The sequence below is a fragment of the Osmerus mordax genome, chromosome 8 (genome assembly GCF_038355195.1).
Source record: "Osmerus mordax isolate fOsmMor3 chromosome 8, fOsmMor3.pri, whole genome shotgun sequence".
NCBI lineage: Eukaryota > Metazoa > Chordata > Actinopteri > Osmeriformes > Osmeridae > Osmerus > Osmerus mordax.
The window spans coordinates 17,180,082-17,205,084 of NC_090057.1; the positions used below are offsets into that span (position 1 = coordinate 17,180,082).

General features: G+C 42.6%; 25 non-coding genes and 16 pseudogenes across 25 annotated transcripts; all 41 read left to right on the plus strand.

Moving 5' to 3' along the window:
- The first annotated feature begins 13 nt into the window (after positions 1 to 13).
- LOC136948225 (small nucleolar RNA U3) lies at positions 14 to 225 on the plus strand. Its single transcript, XR_010877103.1, has one exon. It is a non-coding gene; the product is annotated as a small nucleolar RNA U3 (small nucleolar RNA).
- A 404-nt stretch (positions 226 to 629) lies between these two features.
- Positions 630 to 841, plus strand: LOC136948357 (small nucleolar RNA U3). Its single transcript, XR_010877228.1, has one exon. It is a non-coding gene; the product is annotated as a small nucleolar RNA U3 (small nucleolar RNA).
- Positions 842 to 1,247: 406 nt separating this feature from the next.
- LOC136948548 (small nucleolar RNA U3) lies at positions 1,248 to 1,452 on the plus strand (annotated as a pseudogene).
- A 406-nt stretch (positions 1,453 to 1,858) lies between these two features.
- Positions 1,859 to 2,070, plus strand: LOC136948451 (small nucleolar RNA U3). Its single transcript, XR_010877307.1, has one exon. It is a non-coding gene; the product is annotated as a small nucleolar RNA U3 (small nucleolar RNA).
- Positions 2,071 to 2,476: 406 nt separating this feature from the next.
- Positions 2,477 to 2,681, plus strand: LOC136948496 (small nucleolar RNA U3; annotated as a pseudogene).
- A 406-nt stretch (positions 2,682 to 3,087) lies between these two features.
- Positions 3,088 to 3,299, plus strand: LOC136948226 (small nucleolar RNA U3). Its single transcript, XR_010877104.1, has one exon. It is a non-coding gene; the product is annotated as a small nucleolar RNA U3 (small nucleolar RNA).
- A 404-nt stretch (positions 3,300 to 3,703) lies between these two features.
- Positions 3,704 to 3,915, plus strand: LOC136948358 (small nucleolar RNA U3). Its single transcript, XR_010877229.1, has one exon. It is a non-coding gene; the product is annotated as a small nucleolar RNA U3 (small nucleolar RNA).
- A 406-nt stretch (positions 3,916 to 4,321) lies between these two features.
- On the plus strand, positions 4,322 to 4,533 carry LOC136948601 (small nucleolar RNA U3). Its single transcript, XR_010877370.1, has one exon. It is a non-coding gene; the product is annotated as a small nucleolar RNA U3 (small nucleolar RNA).
- Positions 4,534 to 4,937: 404 nt separating this feature from the next.
- On the plus strand, positions 4,938 to 5,094 carry LOC136948567 (small nucleolar RNA U3; annotated as a pseudogene).
- A 406-nt stretch (positions 5,095 to 5,500) lies between these two features.
- Positions 5,501 to 5,713, plus strand: LOC136948172 (small nucleolar RNA U3). Its single transcript, XR_010877053.1, has one exon. It is a non-coding gene; the product is annotated as a small nucleolar RNA U3 (small nucleolar RNA).
- Positions 5,714 to 6,119: 406 nt separating this feature from the next.
- Positions 6,120 to 6,324, plus strand: LOC136948523 (small nucleolar RNA U3; annotated as a pseudogene).
- A 406-nt stretch (positions 6,325 to 6,730) lies between these two features.
- Positions 6,731 to 6,942, plus strand: LOC136948315 (small nucleolar RNA U3). Its single transcript, XR_010877187.1, has one exon. It is a non-coding gene; the product is annotated as a small nucleolar RNA U3 (small nucleolar RNA).
- A 404-nt stretch (positions 6,943 to 7,346) lies between these two features.
- LOC136948287 (small nucleolar RNA U3) lies at positions 7,347 to 7,558 on the plus strand. The gene has a single exon (XR_010877161.1). It is a non-coding gene; the product is annotated as a small nucleolar RNA U3 (small nucleolar RNA).
- Positions 7,559 to 7,964: 406 nt separating this feature from the next.
- On the plus strand, positions 7,965 to 8,176 carry LOC136948604 (small nucleolar RNA U3). Its single transcript, XR_010877373.1, has one exon. It is a non-coding gene; the product is annotated as a small nucleolar RNA U3 (small nucleolar RNA).
- Positions 8,177 to 8,580: 404 nt separating this feature from the next.
- Positions 8,581 to 8,792, plus strand: LOC136948602 (small nucleolar RNA U3). Its single transcript, XR_010877371.1, has one exon. It is a non-coding gene; the product is annotated as a small nucleolar RNA U3 (small nucleolar RNA).
- A 404-nt stretch (positions 8,793 to 9,196) lies between these two features.
- Positions 9,197 to 9,409, plus strand: LOC136948244 (small nucleolar RNA U3). The gene has a single exon (XR_010877120.1). It is a non-coding gene; the product is annotated as a small nucleolar RNA U3 (small nucleolar RNA).
- Positions 9,410 to 9,815: 406 nt separating this feature from the next.
- Positions 9,816 to 10,027, plus strand: LOC136948394 (small nucleolar RNA U3). The gene has a single exon (XR_010877261.1). It is a non-coding gene; the product is annotated as a small nucleolar RNA U3 (small nucleolar RNA).
- Positions 10,028 to 10,433: 406 nt separating this feature from the next.
- On the plus strand, positions 10,434 to 10,638 carry LOC136948519 (small nucleolar RNA U3; annotated as a pseudogene).
- A 406-nt stretch (positions 10,639 to 11,044) lies between these two features.
- LOC136948268 (small nucleolar RNA U3) lies at positions 11,045 to 11,256 on the plus strand. The gene has a single exon (XR_010877143.1). It is a non-coding gene; the product is annotated as a small nucleolar RNA U3 (small nucleolar RNA).
- A 404-nt stretch (positions 11,257 to 11,660) lies between these two features.
- On the plus strand, positions 11,661 to 11,873 carry LOC136948292 (small nucleolar RNA U3). The gene has a single exon (XR_010877165.1). It is a non-coding gene; the product is annotated as a small nucleolar RNA U3 (small nucleolar RNA).
- Positions 11,874 to 12,279: 406 nt separating this feature from the next.
- LOC136948212 (small nucleolar RNA U3) lies at positions 12,280 to 12,491 on the plus strand. The gene has a single exon (XR_010877091.1). It is a non-coding gene; the product is annotated as a small nucleolar RNA U3 (small nucleolar RNA).
- Positions 12,492 to 12,897: 406 nt separating this feature from the next.
- Positions 12,898 to 13,102, plus strand: LOC136948549 (small nucleolar RNA U3; annotated as a pseudogene).
- A 406-nt stretch (positions 13,103 to 13,508) lies between these two features.
- On the plus strand, positions 13,509 to 13,720 carry LOC136948452 (small nucleolar RNA U3). The gene has a single exon (XR_010877308.1). It is a non-coding gene; the product is annotated as a small nucleolar RNA U3 (small nucleolar RNA).
- A 404-nt stretch (positions 13,721 to 14,124) lies between these two features.
- On the plus strand, positions 14,125 to 14,329 carry LOC136948497 (small nucleolar RNA U3; annotated as a pseudogene).
- A 406-nt stretch (positions 14,330 to 14,735) lies between these two features.
- Positions 14,736 to 14,940, plus strand: LOC136948476 (small nucleolar RNA U3; annotated as a pseudogene).
- A 406-nt stretch (positions 14,941 to 15,346) lies between these two features.
- On the plus strand, positions 15,347 to 15,558 carry LOC136948384 (small nucleolar RNA U3). Its single transcript, XR_010877251.1, has one exon. It is a non-coding gene; the product is annotated as a small nucleolar RNA U3 (small nucleolar RNA).
- A 404-nt stretch (positions 15,559 to 15,962) lies between these two features.
- LOC136948500 (small nucleolar RNA U3) lies at positions 15,963 to 16,167 on the plus strand (annotated as a pseudogene).
- Positions 16,168 to 16,573: 406 nt separating this feature from the next.
- Positions 16,574 to 16,778, plus strand: LOC136948510 (small nucleolar RNA U3; annotated as a pseudogene).
- A 406-nt stretch (positions 16,779 to 17,184) lies between these two features.
- Positions 17,185 to 17,396, plus strand: LOC136948435 (small nucleolar RNA U3). The gene has a single exon (XR_010877296.1). It is a non-coding gene; the product is annotated as a small nucleolar RNA U3 (small nucleolar RNA).
- A 406-nt stretch (positions 17,397 to 17,802) lies between these two features.
- LOC136948498 (small nucleolar RNA U3) lies at positions 17,803 to 18,007 on the plus strand (annotated as a pseudogene).
- A 406-nt stretch (positions 18,008 to 18,413) lies between these two features.
- On the plus strand, positions 18,414 to 18,625 carry LOC136948389 (small nucleolar RNA U3). The gene has a single exon (XR_010877256.1). It is a non-coding gene; the product is annotated as a small nucleolar RNA U3 (small nucleolar RNA).
- Positions 18,626 to 19,031: 406 nt separating this feature from the next.
- LOC136948511 (small nucleolar RNA U3) lies at positions 19,032 to 19,236 on the plus strand (annotated as a pseudogene).
- A 406-nt stretch (positions 19,237 to 19,642) lies between these two features.
- Positions 19,643 to 19,854, plus strand: LOC136948378 (small nucleolar RNA U3). Its single transcript, XR_010877246.1, has one exon. It is a non-coding gene; the product is annotated as a small nucleolar RNA U3 (small nucleolar RNA).
- Positions 19,855 to 20,260: 406 nt separating this feature from the next.
- LOC136948169 (small nucleolar RNA U3) lies at positions 20,261 to 20,472 on the plus strand. Its single transcript, XR_010877050.1, has one exon. It is a non-coding gene; the product is annotated as a small nucleolar RNA U3 (small nucleolar RNA).
- Positions 20,473 to 20,878: 406 nt separating this feature from the next.
- LOC136948280 (small nucleolar RNA U3) lies at positions 20,879 to 21,090 on the plus strand. The gene has a single exon (XR_010877154.1). It is a non-coding gene; the product is annotated as a small nucleolar RNA U3 (small nucleolar RNA).
- Positions 21,091 to 21,496: 406 nt separating this feature from the next.
- Positions 21,497 to 21,708, plus strand: LOC136948238 (small nucleolar RNA U3). Its single transcript, XR_010877115.1, has one exon. It is a non-coding gene; the product is annotated as a small nucleolar RNA U3 (small nucleolar RNA).
- A 406-nt stretch (positions 21,709 to 22,114) lies between these two features.
- On the plus strand, positions 22,115 to 22,319 carry LOC136948478 (small nucleolar RNA U3; annotated as a pseudogene).
- Positions 22,320 to 22,725: 406 nt separating this feature from the next.
- On the plus strand, positions 22,726 to 22,937 carry LOC136948462 (small nucleolar RNA U3). The gene has a single exon (XR_010877318.1). It is a non-coding gene; the product is annotated as a small nucleolar RNA U3 (small nucleolar RNA).
- A 404-nt stretch (positions 22,938 to 23,341) lies between these two features.
- LOC136948501 (small nucleolar RNA U3) lies at positions 23,342 to 23,546 on the plus strand (annotated as a pseudogene).
- A 406-nt stretch (positions 23,547 to 23,952) lies between these two features.
- LOC136948512 (small nucleolar RNA U3) lies at positions 23,953 to 24,157 on the plus strand (annotated as a pseudogene).
- A 406-nt stretch (positions 24,158 to 24,563) lies between these two features.
- On the plus strand, positions 24,564 to 24,768 carry LOC136948513 (small nucleolar RNA U3; annotated as a pseudogene).
- Positions 24,769 to 25,003: the final 235 nt, after the last annotated feature.

Sequence of the window (25,003 nt, forward strand, 5' to 3'; positions counted from 1 at the left end):
CAGTCCAACAACCAAGATTATACTTTCAGGGATCATTTCTATAGTTTGTTTTTGAATAATTTGTTTCTAAGGAGTGGTCTCACTATCCATGATGAAGATGCAGATGTTCCTTTCTGAGCAGGAGTCTGGTGGAAAGGTGTGGCTGTGTTCACTGTCCTACCACCATTGATGACTGTTCCAAGTTCTTGAATGGAACTTGGACGAAAGGATCATGTTCTGAGTGGATTTACATTGATTGTTCAAGCAAAGTCAGTCACAGTAATGTTTGCATCTGTCTCATGATGCGCTGGACTGTGCAATTGACGACACTGCTGGGATGTGGAGGGAGTGCAACAACGGCCTTGATGTTGATCAATACTTAGATCCGTGCCAAGTTTAGCTGAATTTGGTTCTCTTTATGCAAGGAATCCACGGATACAAATGAACAACTTAGTTCTCTATGTAACGTTTTGTCATGTGGAAGATTTCAGAACTCTGCGCGAAATGTCTGACCAAGAGACACATTTCACGTGTCGCAGCTTTAGCATAATTGATTGTTACAGGTGTCGACCATTCAATTGGCTTTGGAACCCAGTGGTGCGTATGTGCTCCTCGAGATATAAAGCCAGGTTGTTCCCAGTCCAACAACCAAGACTATACTTTCAGGGATCATTTCTATAGTTTGTTTTTGAGAAATGTGTTTCTAAGGAGTGGTCTCACTATCCATGATGAAGATGCAGATGTTCCTTTCTGAGCAGGAATCTGGTGGAAAGGTGTGGCTGTGTTCACTGTCCTACCACCATTGATGACTGTTCCAAGTTCTTGAATGGAACTTGGACGAAAGGATCTTGTTCTGAGTAGATTTACATTGATTGTTCAAGCAAAGTCAGTCACAGTAATGTTTGCATCTGTCTCATGATGCGCTGGACTGTGCGATTTGCGACACTGCTGGGATGTGGAGGGATTGCAACAACGGCCTTGATGTTGATCAATACTTATATCCGTGCCAAGTTTAGCTGAATTTGGTTCTCTCTATGCAAGGAATCCACGGATACAAATGAACAACTTAGTTCTCTATGCAAAAGTTTGTCATGTGGAAAATTTCAGAACTCTGCCTGAAATGTCTTTGACCAAGAGACACATTCCACGTGTCGCGGCTTAAGCATAATTGATTGTTACAGGTGTCGACCATTCAATTGGATTTGGAAGCAGGTGGTGCGTATGTGCTCCTCAAGATATAAAGCCAGGTTGTTCCCAGTCCAACAACCAACACTATACTTTCAGGGATTATTTCTATAGTTTGTTTTTGAGAAATGTGTTTCTAAGGAGTGGTCTCACTATCCATGATGAAGATGCAGATGTTCCTTTCTGAGCAGGAATCTGGTGGAAAGGTGTGGCTGTGTTCACTGTCCTACCACTATTGATGACTATTCTTGAATGGAACTTGGACGAAAGGATCATGTTCTGAGTGGATTTACATTGATTGTTCAAGCAAAGTCAGTCACAGTAATGTTTGCATCTGTCTCATGATGCGCTGGACTGTGCTATTTACGACACTGCTGGGATGTGGAGGGAGTGCAACAACGGCCTTCATGTTGATCAATACTTATATCCGTGCCAAGTTTAGCTGAATTTGGTTCTCTCTATGCAAGGAATCCACGGATACAAATGAACAACTTAGTTCTCTATGTAACGTTTTGTCATGTGGAATATTTCAGAACTCTGCGTGAAATGTCTTTGACCAAGAGACACGTTCCACGTGTCGTAGCTTTAGCATAATTGATTGTTACAGGTGTCGACCATTCAATTGGCTTTGGAACCCAGTGGTGCGTATGCGCTCCTCGAGATATAAAGCCAGGTTGTTCCCAGTCCAACAACTAAGACTATACTTTCAGGGATCATTTCTATAGTTTGTTTTTGAGAAATGTGTTTCTAAGGAGTGGTCTCACTGTCCATGATGAAGATGCAGATGTTCCTTTCTGAGCAGGAATCTGGTGGAAAGGTGTGGCTGTGTTCACTGTCCTACCACCATTGATGACTAATCCAAGTTCTTGAATGGAACTTGGACGAAAGGATCATGTTCTGAGTGGATTTACATTGATTGTTCAAGCAAAGTCAGTCACAGTAATGTTTGCATCTGTCTCATGATGCGCTGGACTGTGCTATTTACGACACTGCTGGGATGTGGAGGGAGTGCAACAACGGCCTTCATGTTGATCAATACTTAGATCCGTGCCAATTTTAGCTGAATTTGGTTCTCTCTATGCAAGGAATCCACGGATACAAATGAACAACTTAGTTCTCTATGCAAAATTTTGTCATGTGGAAGATTTCAGAACTCTGCCTGAAATATCTTTGACCAAGAGACACATTCCACTTGTCGCGGCTTTAGCATAATTGATTGTTACAGATGCCGACCGTTCAATTGGCTTTGGAACCCAGTGGTGCGTATGTGCTCCTCAAGATATAAAGCCAGGTTGTTCCCAGTCCAACAACCAAGACTATACTTTCAGGGATCATTTCTATAGTTTGTTTTTGAGAAATGTGTTTCTAAGGAGTGGTCTCACTATCCATGATGAAGATGCAGATGTTCCTTTCTGAGCAGGAATCTGGTGGAAAGGTGTGGCTGTGTTCACTGTCCTACCACTATTGATGACTATTCTTGAATGGAACTTGGACGAAAGGATCATGTTCTGAGTGGATTTACATTGATTGTTCAAGCAAAGTCAGTCACAGTAATGTTTGCATCTGTCTCATGATGCGCTGGACTGTGCTATTTACGACACTGCTGGGATGTGGAGGGAGTGCAACAACGGCCTTCATGTTGATCAATACTTATATCCGTGCCAAGTTTAGCTGAATTTGGTTCTCTCTATGCAAGGAATCCACGGATACAAATGAACAACTTAGTTCTCTATGTAACGTTTTGTCATGTGGAATATTTCAGAACTCTGCGTGAAATGTCTTTGACCAAGAGACACGTTCCACGTGTCGTAGCTTTAGCATAATTGATTGTTACAGATGTCGACCGTTCAATTGGCTTTGGAACCCAGTGGTGCGTATGTGCTCCTCAAGATATAAAGCCAGGTTGTTCCCAGTCCAACAACCAAGATTATACTTTCAGGGATCATTTCTATAGTTTGTTTTTGAATAATTTGTTTCTAAGGAGTGGTCTCACTATCCATGATGAAGATGCAGATGTTCCTTTCTGAGCAGGAGTCTGGTGGAAAGGTGTGGCTGTGTTCACTGTCCTACCACCATTGATGACTGTTCCAAGTTCTTGAATGGAACTTGGACGAAAGGATCATGTTCTGAGTGGATTTACATTGATTGTTCAAGCAAAGTCAGTCACAGTAATGTTTGCATCTGTCTCATGATGCGCTGGACTGTGCAATTGACGACACTGCTGGGATGTGGAGGGAGTGCAACAACGGCCTTGATGTTGATCAATACTTAGATCCGTGCCAAGTTTAGCTGAATTTGGTTCTCTTTATGCAAGGAATCCACGGATACAAATGAACAACTTAGTTCTCTATGTAACGTTTTGTCATGTGGAAGATTTCAGAACTCTGCGCGAAATGTCTGACCAAGAGACACATTTCACGTGTCGCAGCTTTAGCATAATTGATTGTTACAGGTGTCGACCATTCAATTGGCTTTGGAACCCAGTGGTGCGTATGTGCTCCTCGAGATATAAAGCCAGGTTGTTCCCAGTCCAACAACCAAGACTATACTTTCAGGGATCATTTCTATAGTTTGTTTTTGAGAAATGTGTTTCTAAGGAGTGGTCTCACTATCCATGATGAAGATGCAGATGTTCCTTTCTGAGCAGGAATCTGGTGGAAAGGTGTGGCTGTGTTCACTGTCCTACCACCATTGATGACTGTTCCAAGTTCTTGAATGGAACTTGGACGAAAGGATCTTGTTCTGAGTAGATTTACATTGATTGTTCAAGCAAAGTCAGTCACAGTAATGTTTGCATCTGTCTCATGATGCGCTGGACTGTGCGATTTGCGACACTGCTGGGATGTGGAGGGATTGCAACAACGGCCTTGATGTTGATTAATACTTAGATCCGTGCCAAGTTTAGCTGAATATGGTTCTCTCTATGCAAGGAATCCACGGATACAAATGAACAACTTAGTTCTCTATGTAACGTTTTGTCATGTGGAAGATTTCAGAACTCTGCGTGAAATGTCTTTGACCAAGAGACACGTTCCACGTGTCGTAGCTTTAGCATAATTGATTGTTACAGGTGTCGACCATTCAATTGGCTTTGGAACCCAGTGGTGCGTATGCGCTCCTCGAGATATAAAGCCAGGTTGTTCCCAGTCCAACAACCAAGACTATACTTTCAGGGATCATTTCTATAGTTTGTTTTTGAGAAATGTGTTTCTAAGGAGTGGTCTCACTATCCATGATGAAGATGCAGATGTTCCTTTCTGAGCAGGAATCTGGTGGAAAGGTGTGGCTGTGTTCACTGTCCTACCACCATTGATGACTGTTCCAAGTTCTTGAATGGAACTTGGACGAAAGGATCATGTTCTGAGTGGATTTACATTGATTGTTCAAGCAAAGTCAGTCACAGTAATGTTTGCATCTGTCTCATGATGCGCTGGACTGTGCGATTTGCGACACTGCTGGGATGTGGAGGGATTGCAACAACGGCCTTGATGTTGATCAATACTTAGATCCGTGCCAAGTTTAGCTGAATTTGGTTCTCTCTATGGAAGGAATCCACGGATACAAATGAACAATTTGGTTCTCTATGCAATGTTTTGTCATGTGGAAGATTTCAGAACTCTGCGTGAAATGTCTGACCAAGAGACACATTCCACGTGTCGCAGCTTTAGCATAATTGATTGTTACAGGTGTCGACCATTCAATTGGCTTTGGAACCCAGTGGTGCGTATGCGCTCCTCGAGATATAAAGCCAGGTTGTTCCCAGTCCAACAACCAAGACTATACTTTCAGGGATCATTTCTATAGTTTGTTTTTGAGAAATGTGTTTCTAAGGAGTGGTCTCACTATCCATGATGAAGATGCAAATGTTCCTTACTGAGCAGGAATCTGGTGGAAAGGTGTGGCTGTGTTCACTGTCCTATTCTGAGTGGATTTACATTGATTGTTCAAGCAAAGTCAGTCACAGTAATGTTTGCATCTGTCTCATGATGCGCTGGACTGTGCGATTTGCGACACTGCTGGGATGTGGAGGGATTGCAACAACGGCCTTGATGTTGATCAATACTTAGATCCGTGCCAAGTTTAGCTGAATTTGGTTCTCTCTATGCAAGGAATCCACGGATACAAATGAACAACTTAGTTCTCTATGCAAAATTTTGTCATGTGGAAGATTTCAGAACTCTGCCTGAAATGTCTTTGACCAAGAGACACATTCCACGTGTCGCGGCTTTAGCATAATTGATTGTTACAGATGTCGACCGTTCAATTGGCTTTGGAACCCAGTGGTGCGTATGTGCTCCTCAAGATATAAAGCCAGGTTGTTCCCAGTCCAACAACCAAGATTATACTTTCAGGGATCATTTCTATAGTTTGTTTTTTGAGAAATGTGTTTCTAAGGAGTGGTCTCACTATCCATGATGAAGATGCAGATGTTCCTTTCTGAGCAGGAGTCTGGTGGAAAGGTGTGGCTGTGTTCACTGTCCTACCACCATTGATGACTGTTCCAAGTTCTTGAATGGAACTTGGACGAAAGGATCGTGTTCTGAGTGGATTTACATTGATTGTTCAAGCAAAGTCAGTCACAGTAATGTTTGCATCCGTCTCATGATGCGCTGGACTGTGCGATTTGCGACACTGCTGGGATGTGGAGGGATTGCAACAACGGCCTTGATGTTGATCAATACTTAGATCCGTGCCAAGTTTAGCTGAATTTGGTTCTCTCTATGCAAGGAATCCACGGATACAAATGAACAATTTAGTTCTCTATGCAAAATTTTGTCATGTGGAAGATTTCAGAACTCTGCCTGAAATGTCTTTGACCAAGAGACACATTCCACGTGTCGCGGCTTTAGCATAATTGATTGTTACAGATGCCGACCGTTCAATTGGCTTTGGAACCCAGTGGTGCGTATGTGCTCCTCGAGATATAAAGCCAGGTTGTTCCCAGTCCAACAACCAAGACTATACTTTCAGGGATTATTTCTATAGTTTGTTTTTGAGAAATGTGTTTCTAAGGAGTGGTCTCACTATCCATGATGAAGATGCAGATGTTCCTTTCTGAGCAGGAATCTGGTGGAAAGGTGTGGCTGTGTTCACTGTCCTACCACTATTGATGACTATTCTTGAATGGAACTTGGACGAAAGGATCATGTTCTGAGTGGATTTACATTGATTGTTCAAGCAAAGTCAGTCACAGTAATGTTTGCATCTGTCTCATGATGCGCTGGACTGTGCTATTTACGACACTGCTGGGATGTGGGGGGAGTGCAACAACGGCCTTCATGTTGATCAATACTTAGATCCGTGCAAAGTTTAGCTGAATTTGGTTCTCTCTATGCAAGGAATCCACGGATACAAATGAACAATTTAGTTCTCTATGCAAAATTTTGTCATGTGGAAGATTTCAGAACTCTGCCTGAAATGTCTTTGACCAAGAGACACATTCCACGTGTCGCGGCTTTAGCATAATTGATTGTTACAGATGCCGACCGTTCAATTGGCTTTGGAACCCAGTGGTGCGTATGTGCTCCTCGAGATATAAAGCCAGGTTGTTCCCAGTCCAACAACCAAGACTATACTTTCAGGGATCATTTCTATAGTTTGTTTTTGTAAAATGTGTTTCTAAGGCGTGGTCTCGCTATCCATGATGAAGATGCAGATGTTCCTTTCTGAGCAGGAATCTGGTGGAAAGGTGTGGCTGTGTTCACTGTCCTACCACCATTGATGACTGTTCCAAGTTCTTGAATGGAATTTGGACGAAAGGATAATGTTCTGAGTGGATTTACATTGATTGTTCAAGCAAAGTCAGTCACAGTAATGTTTGCATCTGTCTCATGATGCGCTGGACTGTGCAATTGACGACACTGCTGGGATGTGGAGGGAGTGCAACAACGGCCTTGATGTTGATCAATACTTACATCCGTGCCAAGTTTAGCTGAATTTGGTTCTCTCTATGCAAGGAATCCACGGATACAAATGAACAACTTAGTTCTCTATGTAACGTTTTGTCATGTGGAAGATTTCAGAACTCTGCGCGAAATGTCTGACCAAGAGACACATTTCACGTGTCGCAGCTTTAGCATAATTGATTGTTACAGGTGTCGACCATTCAATTGGCTTTGGAACCCAGTGGTGCGTATGTGCTCCTCGAGATATAAAGCCAGGTTGTTCCCAGTCCAACAACCAAGACTATACTTTCAGGGATCATTTCTATAGTTTGTTTTTGAGAAATGTGTTTCTAAGGAGTGGTCTCACTATCCATGATGAAGATGCAGATGTTCCTTTCTGAGCAGGAATCTGGTGGAAAGGTGTGGCTGTGTTCACTGTCCTACCACCATTGATGACTGTTCCAAGTTCTTGAATGGAACTTGGACGAAAGGATCATGTTCTGAGTAGATTTACATTGATTGTTCAAGCAAAGTCAGTCACAGTAATGTTTGCATCTGTCTCATGATGCGCTGGACTGTGCGATTTGCGACACTGCTGGGATGTGGAGGGATTGCAACAACGGCCTTGATGTTGATTAATACTTAGATCCGTGCCAAGTTTAGCTGAATATGGTTCTCTCTATGCAAGGAATCCACGGATACAAATGAACAACTTAGTTCTCTATGTAACGTTTTGTCATGTGGAAGATTTCAGAACTCTGCGTGAAATGTCTTTGACCAAGAGACACGTTCCACGTGTCGTAGCTTTAGCATAATTGATTGTTACAGGTGTCGACCATTCAATTGGCTTTGGAACCCAGTGGTGCGTATGCGCTCCTCGAGATATAAAGCCAGGTTGTTCCCAGTCCAACAACCAAGACTATACTTTCAGGGATCATTTCTATAGTTTGTTTTTGAGAAATGTGTTTCTAAGGAGCGGTCTCACTATCCATGATGAAGATGCAGATGTTCCTTTCTGAGCAGGAATCTGGTGGAAAGGTGTGGCTGTGTTCACTGTCCTACCACCATTGATGACTGTTCCAAGTTCTTGAATGGAACTTGGACGAAAGGATCATGTTCTGAGTGGATTTACATTGATTGTTCAAGCAAAGTCAGTCACAGTAATGTTTGCATCTGTCTCATGATGCGCTGGACTGTGCGATTTGCGACACTGCTGGGATGTGGAGGGATTGCAACAACGGCCTTGATGTTGATCAATACTTAGATCCGTGCCAAGTTTAGCTGAATTTGGTTCTCTCTATGGAAGGAATCCACGGATACAAATGAACAATTTGGTTCTCTATGCAATGTTTTGTCATGTGGAAGATTTCAGAACTCTGCGTGAAATGTCTGACCAAGAGACACATTCCACGTGTCGCAGCTTTAGCATAATTGATTGTTACAGGTGTCGACCATTCAATTGGCTTTGGAACCCAGTGGTGCGTATGCGCTCCTCGAGATATAAAGCCAGGTTGTTCCCAGTCCAACAACCAAGACTATACTTTCAGGGATCATTTCTATAGTTTGTTTTTGAGAAATGTGTTTCTAAGGAGTGGTCTCACTATCCATGATGAAGATGCAGATGTTCCTTTCTGAGCAGGAATCTGGTGGAAAGGTGTGGCTGTGTTCACTGTCCTACCACCATTGATGACTGTTCCAAGTTCTTGAATGGAACTTGGACGAAAGGATCATGTTCTGAGTGGATTTACATTGATTGTTCAAGCAAAGTCAGTCACAGTAATGTTTGCATCTGTCTCATGATGCGCTGGACTGTGCGATTTGCGACACTGCTGGGATGTGGAGGGATTGCAACAACGGCCTTGATGTTGATCAATACTTAGATCCGTGCCAAGTTTAGCTGAATTTGGTTCTCTCTATGGAAGGAATCCACGGATACAAATGAACAATTTGGTTCTCTATGCAATGTTTTGTCATGTGGAAGATTTCAGAACTCTGCGTGAAATGTCTGACCAAGAGACACATTCCACGTGTCGCAGCTTTAGCATAATTGATTGTTACAGGTGTCGACCATTCAATTGGCTTTGGAACCCAGTGGTGCGTATGCGCTCCTCGAGATATAAAGCCAGGTTGTTCCCAGTCCAACAACCAAGATTATACTTTCAGGGATCATTTCTATAGTTTGTTTTTTGAGAAATGAGTTTCTAAGGAATGGTCTCACTATCCATGATGAAGATGCAGATGTTCCTTTCTGAGCAGGAGTCTGGTGGAAAGGTGTGGCTGTGTTCACTGTCCTACCACCATTGATGACTGTTCCAAGTTCTTGAATGGAACATGGACGAAAGGATCGTGTTCTGAGTGGATTTACATTGATTGTTCAAGCAAAGTCAGTCACAGTAATGTTTGCATCCGTCTCATGATGCGCTGGACTGTGCGATTTGCGACACTGCTGGGATGTGGAGGGATTGCAACAACGGCCTTGATGTTGATCAATACTTAGATCCGTGCCAAGTTTAGCTGAATTTGGTTCTCTCTATGCAAGGAATCCACGGATACAAATGAACAACTTAGTTCTCTATGCAAAATTTTGTCATGTGGAAGATTTCAGAACTCTGCCTGAAATGTCTTTGACCAAGAGACACATTCCACGTGTCGCGGCTTTAGCATAATTGATTGTTACAGATGCCGACCGTTCAATTGGCTTTGGAACCCAGTGGTGCGTATGTGCTCCTCGAGATATAAAGCCAGGTTGTTCCCAGTCCAACAACCAAGACTATACTTTCAGGGATCATTTCTATAGTTTGTTTTTGTAAAATGTGTTTCTAAGGCGTGGTCTCGCTATCCATGATGAGAATGCAGATGTTCTTTTCTGAGCAGGAATCTGGTGGAAAGGTGTGGCTGTGTTCACTGTCCTACCACCATTGATGACTTTTCCAAGTTCTTGAATGGAACTTGGACGAAAGGATCATGTTCTGAGTGGATTTACATTGATTGTTCAAGCAAAGTCAGTCACAGTAATGTTTGCATCTGTCTCATGATGCGCTGGACTGTGCTATTTACGACACTGCTGGGATGTGGAGGGAGTGCAACAACGGCCTTCATGTTGATCAATACTTATATCCGTGCCAAGTTTAGCTGAATTTGGTTCTCTCTATGCAAGGAATCCACGGATACAAATGAACAACTTAGTTCTCTATGTAACGTTTTGTCATGTGGAATATTTCAGAACTCTGCGTGAAATGTCTTTGACCAAGAGACACGTTCCACGTGTCGTAGCTTTAGCATAATTGATTGTTACAGGTGTCGACCATTCAATTGGCTTTGGAACCCAGTGGTGCGTATGAGCTCCTCGAGATATAAAGCCAGGTTGTTCCCAGTCCAACAACTAAGACTATACTTTCAGGGGTCATTTCTATAGTTTGTTTTTGAGAAATGTGTTTCTAAGGAGTGGTCTCACTGTCCATGATGAAGATGCAGATGTTCCTTTCTGAGCAGGAATCTGGTGGAAAGGTGTGGCTGTGTTCACTGTCCTACCACTATTGATGACTATTCTTGAATGGAACTTGGACGAAAGGATCATGTTCTGAGTGGATTTACATTGATTGTTCAAGCAAAGTCAGTCACAGTAATGTTTGCATCTGTCTCATGATGCGCTGGACTGTGCAATTGACGACACTGCTGGGATGTGGAGGGAGTGCAACAACGGCCTTGATGTTGATCAATACTTAGATCCGTGCCAAGTTTAGCTGAATTTGGTTCTCTTTATGCAAGGAATCCACGGATACAAATGAACAACTTAGTTCTCTATGTAACGTTTTGTCATGTGGAAGATTTCAGAACTCTGCGTGAAATGTCTTTGACCAAGAGACACGTTCCACGTGTCGTAGCTTTAGCATAATTGATTGTTACAGGTGTCGACCATTCAATTGGCTTTGGAACCCAGTGGTGTGTATGCGCTCCTCGAGATAAAAAGCCAGGTTGTTCCCAGTCCAACAACCAAGAATATACTTTCAGGGATCATTTCTATAGTTTGTTTTTGAGAAATGTGTTTCTAAGGAGTGGTCTCACTATCCATGATGAAGATGCAGATGTTCCTTTCTGAGCAGGAATCTGGTGGAAAGGTGTGGCTGTGTTCACTGTCCTACCACCATTGATGACTGTTCCAAGTTCTTGAATGGAACTTGGACGAAAGGATCATGTTCTGAGTGGATTTACATTGATTGTTCAAGCAAAGTCAGTCACAGTAATGTTTGCATCCGTCTCATGATGCGCTGGACTGTGCGATTTGCGACACTGCTGGGATGTGGAGGGATTGCAACAACGGCCTTGATGTTGATCAATACTTAGATCCGTGCCAAGTTTAGCTGAATTTGGTTCTCTCTATGGAAGGAATCCACGGATACAAATGAACAATTTGGTTCTCTATGCAATGTTTTGTCATGTGGAAGATTTCAGAACTCTGCGTGAAATGTCTGACCAAGAGACACATTCCACGTGTCGCAGCTTTAGCATAATTGATTGTTACAGGTGTCGACCATTCAATTGGCTTTGGAACCCAGTGGTGCGTATGTGCTCCTCGAGATATAAAGCCAGGTTGTTCCCAGTCCAACAACCAAGATTATACTTTCAGGGATCATTTCTATAGTTCGTTTTTTGAGAAATGTGTTTCTAAGGAGTGGTCTCACTATCCATGATGAAGATGCAGATGTTCCTTTCTGAGCAGGAGTCTGGTGGAAAAGTGTGGCTGTGTTCACTGTCCTACCACCATTGATGACTGTTCCAAGTTCTTGATTGGAACTTGGACGAAAGGATCGTGTTCTGAGTGGATTTACATTGATTGTTCAAGCAAAGTCAGTCACAGTAATGTTTGCATCCGTCTCATGATGCGCTGGACTGTGCGATTTGCGACACTGCTGGGATGTGGAGGGATTGCAACAACGGCCTTGATGTTGATCAATACTTAGATCCGTGCCAAGTTTAGCTGAATTTGGTTCTCTCTATGCAAGGAATCCACGGATACAAATGAACAACTTAGTTCTCTATGCAAAAGTTTGTCATGTGGAAGATTTCAGAACTCTGCCTGAAATGTCTTTGACCAAGAGACACATTCCACGTGTCGCGGCTTTAGCATAATTGATTGTTACAGATGTCGACCGTTCAATTGGCTTTGGAACCCAGTGGTGCGTATGTGCTCCTCAAGATATAAAGCCAGGTTGTTCCCAGTCCAACAACCAAGATTATACTTTCAGGGATCATTTCTATAGTTTGTTTTTGAATAATTTGTTTCTAAGGAGTGGTCTCACTATCCATGATGAAGATGCAGATGTTCCTTTCTGAGCAGGAGTCTGGTGGAAAGGTGTGGCTGTGTTCACTGTCCTATCACCATTGATGACTGTTCCAAGTTCTTGAATGGAACTTGGACGAAAGGATCATGTTCTGAGTGGATTTACATTGATTGTTCAAGCAAAGTCAGTCACAGTAATGTTTGCATCCGTCTCATGATGCGCTGGACTGTGCGATTTGCGACACTGCTGGGATGTGGAGGGATTGCAACAACGGCCTTGATGTTGATCAATACTTATATCCGTGCCAAGTTTAGCTGAATTTGGTTCTCTCTATGCAAGGAATCCACGGATACAAATGAACAACTTAGTTCTCTATGCAAAAGTTTGTCATGTGGAAAATTTCAGAACTCTGCCTGAAATGTCTTTGACCAAGAGACACATTCCACGTGTCGCGGCTTAAGCATAATTGATTGTTACAGGTGTCGACCATTCAATTGGATTTGGAAGCAGGTGGTGCGTATGTGCTCCTCAAGATATAAAGCCAGGTTGTTCCCAGTCCAACAACCAACACTATACTTTCAGGGATTATTTCTATAGTTTGTTTTTGAGAAATGTGTTTCTAAGGAGTGGTCTCACTATCCATGATGAAGATGCAGATGTTCCTTTCTGAGCAGGAATCTGGTGGAAAGGTGTGGCTGTGTTCACTGTCCTACCACTATTGATGACTATTCTTGAATGGAACTTGGACGAAAGGATCATGTTCTGAGTGGATTTACATTGATTGTTCAAGCAAAGTCAGTCACAGTAATGTTTGCATCTGTCTCATGATGCGCTGGACTGTGCTATTTACGACACTGCTGGGATGTGGAGGGAGTGCAACAACGGCCTTGATGTTGATCAATACTTATATCCGTGCCAAGTTTAGCTGAATTTGGTTCTCTCTATGCAAGGAATCCACGGATACAAATGAACAACTTAGTTCTCTATATAACGTTTTGTCATGTGGAATATTTCAGAACTCTGCGTGAAATGTCTTTGACCAAGAGACACGTTCCACGTGTCGTAGCTTTAGCATAATTGATTGTTACAGGTGTCGACCATTCAATTGGCTTTGGAACCCAGTGGTGCGTATGCGCTCCTCGAGATATAAAGCCAGGTTGTTCCCAGTCCAACAACTAAGACTATACTTTCAGGGATCATTTCTATAGTTTGTTTTTGAGAAATGTGTTTCTAAGGAGTGGTCTCACTGTCCATGATGAAGATGCAGATGTTCCTTTCTGAGCAGGAATCTGGTGGAAAGGTGTGGCTGTGTTCACTGTCCTACCACCATTGATGACTAATCCAAGTTCTTGAATGGAACTTGGACGAAAGGATCATGTTCTGAGTGGATTTACATTGATTTTTCAAGCAAAGTCAGTCACAGTAATGTTTGCATCTGTCTCATGATGCGCTGGACTGTGCGATTTGCGACACTGCTGGGATGTGGAGGGATTGCAACAACGGCCTTGATGTTGATCAATACTTAGATCCGTGCCAAGTTTAGCTGAATTTGGTTCTCTCTATGCAAGGAATCCACGGATACAAATGAACAATTTAGTTCTCTATGCAATGTTTTGTCATGTGGAAGATTTCAGAACTCTGCGCGAAATGTCTGACCAAGAGACACATTCCACGTGTCGCAGCTTTAGCATAATTGATTGTTACAGGTGTCGACCATTCAATTGGCTTTGGAACCCAGTGGTGCGTATGCGCTCCTCGAGATATAAAGCCAGGTTGTTCCCAGTCCAACAACCAAGACTATACTTTCAGGGATCATTTCTATAGTTTGTTTTTGAGAAATGTGTTTCTAAGGAGTGGTCTCACTATCCATGATGAAGATGCAGATGTTCCTTTCTGAGCAGGAATCTGGTGGAAAGGTGTGGCTGTGTTCACTGTCCTACCACTATTGATGACTATTCTTGAATGGAACTTGGACGAAAGGATCATGTTCTGAGTGGATTTACATTGATTGTTCAAGCAAAGTCAGTCACAGTAATGTTTGCATCTGTCTCATGATGCGCTGGACTGTGCTATTTACGACACTGCTGGGATGTGGAGGGAGTGCAACAACGGCCTTCATGTTGATCAATACTTAGATCCGTGCCAATTTTAGCTGAATTTGGTTCTCTCTATGCAAGGAATCCACGGATACAAATGAACAACTTAGTTCTCTATGCAAAATTTTGTCATGTGGAAGATTTCAGAACTCTGCCTGAAATATCTTTGACCAGGAGACACATTCCACTTGTCGCGGCTTTAGCATAATTGATTGTTACAGATGCCGACCGTTCAATTGGCTTTGGAACCCAGTGGTGCGTATGTGCTCCTCAAGATATAAAGCCAGGTTGTTCCCAGTCCAACAACCAAGACTATACTTTCAGGGATCATTTCTATAGTTTGTTTTTGAGAAATGTGTTTCTAAGGAGTGGTCTCACTATCCATGATGAAGATGCAGATGTTCCTTTCTGAGCAGGAATCTGGTGGAAAGGTGTGGCTGTGGTCACTGTCCTACCACTATTGATGACTATTCTTGAATGGAACTTGGACGAAAGGATCATGTTCTGAGTGGATTTACATTGATTGTTCAAGCAAAGTCAGTCACAGTAATGTTTGCATCTGTCTCATGATGCGCTGGACTGTGCTATTTACGACACTGCTGGGATGTGGAGGGAGTGCAACAACGGCCTTGATGTTGATCAATACTTATATCCGTGCCAAGTTTAGCTGAATTTGGTTCTCTCTATGCAAGGAATCCACGGATACAAATGAACAACTTAGTTCTCTATGTAACGTTTTGTCATGTGGAATATTTCAGAACTCTGCGTGAAATGTCTTTGACCAAGAGACACGTTCCACGTGTCGTAGCTTTAGCATAATTGATTGTTACAGGTGTCGACCATTCAATTGGCTTTGGAACCCAGTGGTGCGTATGCGCTCCTCGAGATATAAAGCCAGGTTGTTCCCAGTCCAACAACTAAGACTATACTTTCAGGGATCATTTCTATAGTTTGTTTTTGAGAAATGTGTTTCTAAGGAGTGGTCTCACTATCCATGATGAAGATGCAGATGTTCCTTTCTGAGCAGGAATCTGGTGGAAAGGTGTGGCTGTGTTCACTGTCCTACCACCATTGATGACTAATCCAAGTTCTTGAATGGAACTTGGACGAAAGGATCATGTTCTGAGTGGATTTACATTGATTTTTCAAGCAAAGTCAGTCACAGTAATGTTTGCATCTGTCTCATGATGCGCTGGACTGTGCGATTTGCGACACTGCTGGGATGTGGAGGGATTGCAACAACGGCCTTGATGTTGATCAATACTTAGATCCGTGCCAAGTTTAGCTGAATTTGGTTCTCTCTATGCAAGGAATCCACGGATACAAATGAACAATTTAGTTCTCTATGCAATGTTTTGTCATGTGGAAGATTTCAGAACTCTGCGCGAAATGTCTGACCAAGAGACACATTCCACGTGTCGCAGCTTTAGCATAATTGATTGTTACAGGTGTCGACCATTCAATTGGCTTTGGAACCCAGTGGTGCGTATGCGCTCCTCGAGATATAAAGCCAGGTTGTTCCCAGTCCAACAACCAAGACTATACTTTCAGGGATCATTTCTATAGTTTGTTTTTGAGAAATGTGTTTCTAAGGAGTGGTCTCACTATCCATGATGAAGATGCAGATGTTCCTTTCTGAGCAGGAATCTGGTGGAAAGGTGTGGCTGTGTTCACTGTCCTACCACTATTGATGACTATTCTTGAATGGAACTTGGACGAAAGGATCATGATCTGAGTGGATTTAGATTAATTGTTCAAGCAAAGTCAGTCACAGTAATGTTTGCATCTGTCTCATGATGCGCTGGACTGTGCTATTTACGACACTGCTGGGATGTGGAGGGAGTGCAACAACGGCCTTCATGTTGATCAATACTTAGATCCGTGCCAAGTTTAGCTGAATTTGGTTCTCTCTATGCAAGGAATCCACGGATACAAATGAACAATTTAGTTCTCTATGCAAAATTTTGTCATGTGGAAGATTTCAGAACTCTGCCTGAAATATCTTTGACCAAGAGACACATTCCACTTGTCGCGGCTTTAGCATAATTGATTGTTACAGATGCCGACCGTTCAATTGGCTTTGGAACCCAGTGGTGCGTATGTGTTCCTCAAGATATAAAGCCAGGTTGTTCCCAGTCCAACAACCAAGACTATACTTTCAGGGATCATTTCTATAGTTTGTTTATGAGAAATGTGTTTCTAAGGAGTGGTCTCACTATCCATGATGAAGATGCAGATGTTCCTTTCTGAGCAGGAATCTGGTGGAAAGGTGTGGCTGTGTTCACTGTCCTACCACTATTGATGACTATTCTTGAATGGAACTTGGACGAAAGGATCATGTTCTGAGTGGATTTACATTGATTGTTCAAGCAAAGTCAGTCACAGTAATGTTTGCATCTGTCTCATGATGCGCTGGACTGTGCTATTTACGACACTGCTGGGATGTGGAGGGAGTGCAACAACGGCCTTCATGTTGATCAATACTTAGATCCGTGCAAAGTTTAGCTGAATTTGGTTCTCTCTATGCAAGGAATCCACGGATACAAATGAACAATTTAGTTCTCTATGCAAAATTTTGTCATGTGGAAGATTTCAGAACTCTGCCTGAAATATCTTTGACCAAGAGACACATTCCACGTGTCGCAGCTTTAGCATAATTGATTGTTACAGGTGTCGACCATTCAATTGGCTTTGGAACCCAGTGGTGCGTATGCGCTCCTCGAGATATAAAGCCAGGTTGTTCCCAGTCCAACAACCAACACTATACTTTCAGGGATTATTTCTATAGTTTGTTTTTGAGACATGTGTTTCTAAGGAGTGGTCTCGCTATCCATGATGAAGATGCAGATGTTCCTTTCTGAGCAGGAATCTGGTGGAAAGGTGTGGCTGTGTTCACTGTCCTACCACCATTGATGACTGTTCGAAGTTCTTGAATGGAACTTGGACGAAAGGATCATGTTCTGAGTGGATTTACATTGATTGTTCAAGCAAAGTCAGTCACAGTAATGTTTGCATCTGTCTCATGATGCGCTGGACTGTGCTATTTACGACACTGCTGGGATGTGGAGGGAGTGCAACAACGGCCTTGATGTTGATCAATACTTAGATCCGTGCCAAGTTTAGCTGAATTTGGTTCTCTCTATGCAAGGAATCCACGGATACAAATGACCAATTTAGTTCTCTATGCAATGTTTTGTCATGTGGAAGATTTCAGAACTCTGCCTGAAATGTCTTTGACCAAGAGACACATTCCACGTGTCGCGGCTTTAGCATAATTGATTGTTACAGATGTCGACCGTTCAATTGGCTTTGGAACCCAGTGGTGCGTATGCGCTCCTCGAGATATAAAGCCAGGTTGTTCCCAGTCCAACAACCAAGACTATACTTTCAGGGATCATTTCTATAGTTTGTTTTTGAGAAATGTGTTTCTAAGGAGTGGTCTCACTATCCATGATGAAGATGCAGATGTTCCTTTCTGAGCAGGAATCTGGTGGAAAGGTGTGGCTGTGTTCACTGTCCTACCACTATTGATGACTATTCTTGAATGGAACTTGGACGAAAGGATCATGTTCTGAGTGGATTTACATTGATTGTTCAAGCAAAGTCAGTCACAGTAATGTTTGCATCTGTCTCATGATGCGCTGGACTGTGCTATTTACGACACTGCTGGGATGTGGAGGGAGTGCAACAACGGCCTTGATGTTGATCAATACTTATATCCGTGCCAAGTTTAGCTGAATTTGGTTCTCTCTATGCAAGGAATCCACGGATACAAATGAACAACTTAGTTCTCTATGTAACGTTTTGTCATGTGGAATATTTCAGAACTCTGCGTGAAATGTCTTTGACCAAGAGACACGTTCCACGTGTCGTAGCTTTAGCATAATTGATTGTTACAGGTGTCGACCATTCAATTGGCTTTGGAACCCAGTGGTGCGTATGCGCTCCTCGAGATATAAAGCCAGGTTGTTCCCAGTCCAACAACTAAGACTATACTTTCAGGGATCATTTCTATAGTTTGTTTTTGAGAAATGTGTTTCTAAGGAGTGGTCTCACTATCCATGATGAAGATGCAGATGTTCCTTTCTGAGCAGGAATCTGGTGGAAAGGTGTGGCTGTGTTCACTGTCCTACCACCATTGATGACTAATCCAAGTTCTTGAATGGAACTTGGACGAAAGGATCATGATCTGAGTGGATTTACATTGATTGTTCAAGCAAAGTCAGTCACAGTAATGTTTGCATCTGTCTCATGATGCGCTGGACTGTGCTATTTACGACACTGCTGGGATGTGGAGGGAGTGCAACAACGGCCTTCATGTTGATCAATACTTAGATCCGTGCCAAGTTTAGCTGAATTTGGTTCTCTCTATGCAAGGAATCCACGGATACAAATGAACAATTTAGTTCTCTATGCAAAATTTTGTCATGTGGAAGATTTCAGAACTCTGCCTGAAATATCTTTGACCAAGAGACACATTCCACTTGTCGCGGCTTTAGCATAATTGATTGTTACAGATGCCGACCGTTCAATTGGCTTTGGAACCCAGTGGTGCGTATGTGTTCCTCAAGATATAAAGCCAGGTTGTTCCCAGTCCAACAACCAAGACTATACTTTCAGGGATCATTTCTATAGTTTGTTTATGAGAAATGTGTTTCTAAGGAGTGGTCTCACTATCCATGATGAAGATGCAGATGTTCCTTTCTGAGCAGGAATCTGGTGGAAAGGTGTGGCTGTGTTCACTGTCCTACCACTATTGATGACTATTCTTGAATGGAACTTGGACGAAAGGATCATGTTCTGAGTGGATTTACATTGATTGTTCAAGCAAAGTCAGTCACAGTAATGTTTGCATCTGTCTCATGATGCGCTGGACTGTGCTATTTACGACACTGCTGGGATGTGGAGGGAGTGCAACAACGGCCTTCATGTTGATCAATACTTAGATCCGTGCAAAGTTTAGCTGAATTTGGTTCTCTCTATGCAAGGAATCCACGGATACAAATGAACAATTTAGTTCTCTATGCAAAATTTTGTCATGTGGAAGATTTCAGAACTCTGCCTGAAATATCTTTGACCAAGAGACACATTCCACGTGTCGCAGCTTTAGCATAATTGATTGTTACAGGTGTCGACCATTCAATTGGCTTTGGAACCCAGTGGTGCGTATGCGCTCCTCGAGATATAAAGCCAGGTTGTTCCCAGTCCAACAACCAACACTATACTTTCAGGGATTATTTCTATAGTTTGTTTTTGAGAAATGTGTTTCTAAGGAGTGGTCTCACTATCCATGATGAAGATGCAGATGTTCCTTTCTGAGCAGGAATCTGGTGGAAAGGTGTGGCTGTGTTCACTGTCCTACCACCATTGATGACTGTTCGAAGTTCTTGAATGGAACTTGGACGAAAGGATCATGTTCTGAGTGGATTTACATTGATTGTTCAAGCAAAGTCAGTCACAGTAATGTTTGCATCTGTCTCATGATGCGCTGGACTGTGCTATTTACGACACTGCTGGGATGTGGAGGGAGTGCAACAACGGCCTTGATGTTGATCAATACTTAGATCCGTGCCAAGTTTAGCTGAATTTGGTTCTCTCTATGCAAGGAATCCACGGATACAAATGACCAATTTAGTTCTCTATGCAATGTTTTGTCATGTGGAAGATTTCAGAACTCTGCCTGAAATGTCTTTGACCAAGAGACACATTCCACGTGTCGCGGCTTTAGCATAATTGATTGTTACAGATGTCGACCGTTCAATTGGCTTTGGAACCCAGTGGTGCGTATGCGCTCCTCGAGATATAAAGCCAGGTTGTTCCCAGTCCAACAACCAAGACTATACTTTCAGGGATCATTTCTATAGTTTGTTTTTGAGAAATGTGTTCCTAAGGAGTGGTCTCACTATCCATGATGAAGATGCAGATGTTCCTTTCTGAGCAGGAATCTGGTGGAAAGGTGTGGCTGTGTTCACTGTCCTACCACCATTGATGACTGTTCCAAGTTCTTGAATGGAACTTGGACGAAAGGATCATGTTCTGAGTGGATTTACATTGATTGTTCAAGCAAAGTCAGTCACAGTAATGTTTGCATCTGTCTCATGATGCGCTGGACTGTGCAATTGACGACACTGCTGGGATGAGGAGGGAGTGCAACAACGGCCTTGATGTTGATCAATACTTAGATCCGTGCCAAGTTTAGCTGAATTTGGTTCTCTTTATGCAAGGAATCCACGGATACAAATGAACAACTTAGTTCTCTATGTAACGTTTTGTCATGTGGAAGATTTCAGAACTCTGCGTGAAATGTCTTTGACCAAGAGACACGTTCCACGTGTCGTAGCTTTAGCATAATTGATTGTTACAGGTGTCGACCATTCAATTGGCTTTGGAACCCAGTGGTGCGTATGCGCTCCTCGAGATAAAAAGCCAGGTTGTTCCCAGTCCAACAACCAAGAATATACTTTCAGGGATCATTTCTATAGTTTGTTTTTGAGAAATGTGTTTCTAAGGAGTGGTCTCACTATCCATGATGAAGATGCAGATGTTCCTTTCTGAGCAGGAATCTGGTGGAAAGGTGTGGCTGTGTTCACTGTCCTACCACCATTGATGACTGTTCCAAGTTCTTGAATGGAACTTGGACGAAAGGATCATGTTCTGAGTGGATTTACATTGATTGTTCAAGCAAAGTCAGTCACAGTAATGTTTGCATCTGTCTCATGATGCGCTGGACTGTGCTATTTACGACACTGCTGGGATGTGGAGGGAGTGCAACAACGGCCTTGATGTTGATCAATACTTAGATCCGTGCCAAGTTTAGCTGAATTTGGTTCTCTCTATGCAAGGAATCCACGGATACAAATGACCAATTTAGTTCTCTATGCAATGTTTTGTCATGTGGAAGATTTCAGAACTCTGCCTGAAATGTCTTTGACCAAGAGACACATTCCACGTGTCGCGGCTTTAGCATAATTGATTGTTACAGATGTCGACCGTTCAATTGGCTTTGGAACCCAGTGGTGCGTATGCGCTCCTCGAGATATAAAGCCAGGTTGTTCCCAGTCGAACAACCAAGACTATACTTTCAGGGATCATTTCTATAGTTTGTTTTTGAGAAATGTGTTTCTAAGGAGTGGTCTCACTATCCATGATGAAGATGCAGATGTTCCTTTCTGAGCAGGAATCTGGTTGAAAGGTGTGGCTGTGTTCACTGTCCTACCACCATTGATGACTGTTCCAAGTTCTTGAATGGAACTTGGACGAAAGGATCATGTTCTGAGTGGATTTACATTGATTGTTCAAGCAAAGTCAGTCACAGTAATGTTTGCATCTGTCTCATGATGCGCTGGACTGTGCAATTGACGACACTGCTGGGATGAGGAGGGAGTGCAACAACGGCCTTGATGTTGATCAATACTTAGATCCGTGCCAAGTTTAGCTGAATTTGGTTCTCTCTATGCAAGGAATCCACGGATACAAATGAACAACTTAGTTCTCTATGTAACGTTTTGTCATGTGGAAGATTTCAGAACTCTGCGTGAAATGTCTTTGACCAAGAGACACGTTCCACGTGTTGTAGCTTTAGCATAATTGATTGTTACAGGTGTCGACCATTCAATTGGCTTTGGAACCCAGTGGTGCGTATGCGCTCCTCGAGATAAAAAGCCAGGTTGTTCCCAGTCCAACAACCAAGAATATACTTTCAGGGATCATTTCTATAGTTTGTTTTTGAGAAATGTGTTTCTAAGGAGTGGTCTCACTATCCATGATGAAGATGCAGATGTTCCTTTCTGAGCAGGAATCTGGTGGAAAGGTGTGGCTGTGTTCACTGTCCTACCACTATTGATGACTATTCTTGAATGGAACTTGGACGAAAGGATCATGTTCTGAGTGGATTTACATTGATTGTTCAAGCAAAGTCAGTCACAGTAATGTTTGCATCTGTCTCATGATGCGCTGGACTGTGCTATTTACGACACTGCTGGGATGTGGAGGGAGTGCAACAACGGCCTTGATGTTGATCAATACTTATATCCGTGCCAAGTTTAGCTGAATTTGGTTCTCTCTATGCAAGGAATCCACGGATACAAATGAACAACTTAGTTCTCTATGTAACGTTTTGTCATGTGGAATATTTCAGAACTCTGCGTGAAATGTCTTTGACCAAGAGACACGTTCCACGTGTCGTAGCTTTAGCATAATTGATTGTTACAGGTGTCGACCATTCAATTGGCTTTGGAACCCAGTGGTGCGTATGCGCTCCTCGAGATATAAAGCCAGGTTGTTCCCAGTCCAACAACTAAGACTATACTTTCAGGGATCATTTCTATAGTTTGTTTTTGAGAAATGTGTTTCTAAGGAGTGGTCTCACTATCCATGATGAAGATGCAGATGTTCCTTTCTGAGCAGCAATCTGGTGGAAAGGTGTGGCTGTGTTCACTGTCCTACCACCATTGATGACTAATCCAAGTTCTTGAATGGAACTTGGACGAAAGGATCATGTTCTGAGTGGATTTACATTGATTTTTCAAGCAAAGTCAGTCACAGTAATGTTTGCATCTGTCTCATGATGCGCTGGACTGTGCGATTTGCGACACTGCTGGGATGTGGAGGGATTGCAACAACGGCCTTGATGTTGATCAATACTTAGATCCGTGCCAAGTTTAGCTGAATTTGGTTCTCTCTATGCAAGGAATCCACGGATACAAATGAACAATTTAGTTCTCTGTGCAATGTTTTGTCATGTGGAAGATTTCAGAACTCTGCGCGAAATGTCTGACCAAGAGACACATTCCACGTGTCGCAGCTTTAGCATAATTGATTGTTACAGGTGTCGACCATTCAATTGGCTTTGGAACCCAGTGGTGCGTATGCGCTCCTCGAGATATAAAGCCAGGTTGTTCCCAGTCCAACAACCAAGACTATACTTTCAGGGATCATTTCTATAGTTTGTTTTTGAGAAATGTGTTTCTAAGGAGTGGTCTCACTATCCATGATGAAGATGCAGATGTTCCTTTCTGAGCAGGAATCTGGTGGAAAGGTGTGGCTGTGTTCACTGTCCTACCACTATTGATGACTATTCTTGAATGGAACTTGGACGAAAGGATCATGATCTGAGTGGATTTACATTGATTGTTCAAGCAAAGTCAGTCACAGTAATGTTTGCATCTGTCTCATGATGCGCTGGACTGTGCTATTTACGACACTGCTGGGATGTGGAGGGAGTGCAACAACGGCCTTCATGTTGATCAATACTTAGATCCGTGCCAAGTTTAGCTGAATTTGGTTCTCTCTATGCAAGGAATCCACGGATACAAATGAACAATTTAGTTCTCTATGCAAAATTTTGTCATGTGGAAGATTTCAGAACTCTGCCTGAAATATCTTTGACCAAGAGACACATTCCACTTGTCGCGGCTTTAGCATAATTGATTGTTACAGATGCCGACCGTTCAATTGGCTTTGGAACCCAGTGGTGCGTATGTGTTCCTCAAGATATAAAGCCAGGTTGTTCCCAGTCCAACAACCAAGACTATACTTTCAGGGATCATTTCTATAGTTTGTTTATGAGAAATGTGTTTCTAAGGAGTGGTCTCACTATCCATGATGAAGATGCAGATGTTCCTTTCTGAGCAGGAATCTGGTGGAAAGGTGTGGCTGTGTTCACTGTCCTACCACTATTGATGACTATTCTTGAATGGAACTTGGACGAAAGGATCATGTTCTGAGTGGATTTACATTGATTGTTCAAGCAAAGTCAGTCACAGTAATGTTTGCATCTGTCTCATGATGCGCTGGACTGTGCTATTTACGACACTGCTGGGATGTGGAGGGAGTGCAACAACGGCCTTCATGTTGATCAATACTTAGATCCGTGCAAAGTTTAGCTGAATTTGGTTCTCTCTATGCAAGGAATCCACGGATACAAATGAACAATTTAGTTCTCTATGCAAAATTTTGTCATGTGGAAGATTTCAGAACTCTGCCTGAAATATCTTTGACCAAGAGACACATTCCACTTGTCGCGGCTTTAGCATAATTGATTGTTACAGATGCCGACCGTTCAATTGGCTTTGGAACCCAGTGGTGCGTATGTGTTCCTCAAGATATAAAGCCAGGTTGTTCCCAGTCCAACAACCAAGACTATACTTTCAGGGATCATTTCTATAGTTTGTTTATGAGAAATGTGTTTCTAAGGAGTGGTCTCACTATCCATGATGAAGATGCAGATGTTCCTTTCTGAGCAGGAATCTGGTGGAAAGGTGTGGCTGTGTTCACTGTCCTACCACTATTGATGACTATTCTTGAATGGAACTTGGACGAAAGGATCATGTTCTGAGTGGATTTACATTGATTGTTCAAGCAAAGTCAGTCACAGTAATGTTTGCATCTGTCTCATGATGCGCTGGACTGTGCTATTTACGACACTGCTGGGATGTGGAGGGAGTGCAACAACGGCCTTCATGTTGATCAATACTTAGATCCGTGCAAAGTTTAGCTGAATTTGGTTCTCTCTATGCAAGGAATCCACGGATACAAATGAACAATTTAGTTCTCTATGCAAAATTTTGTCATGTGG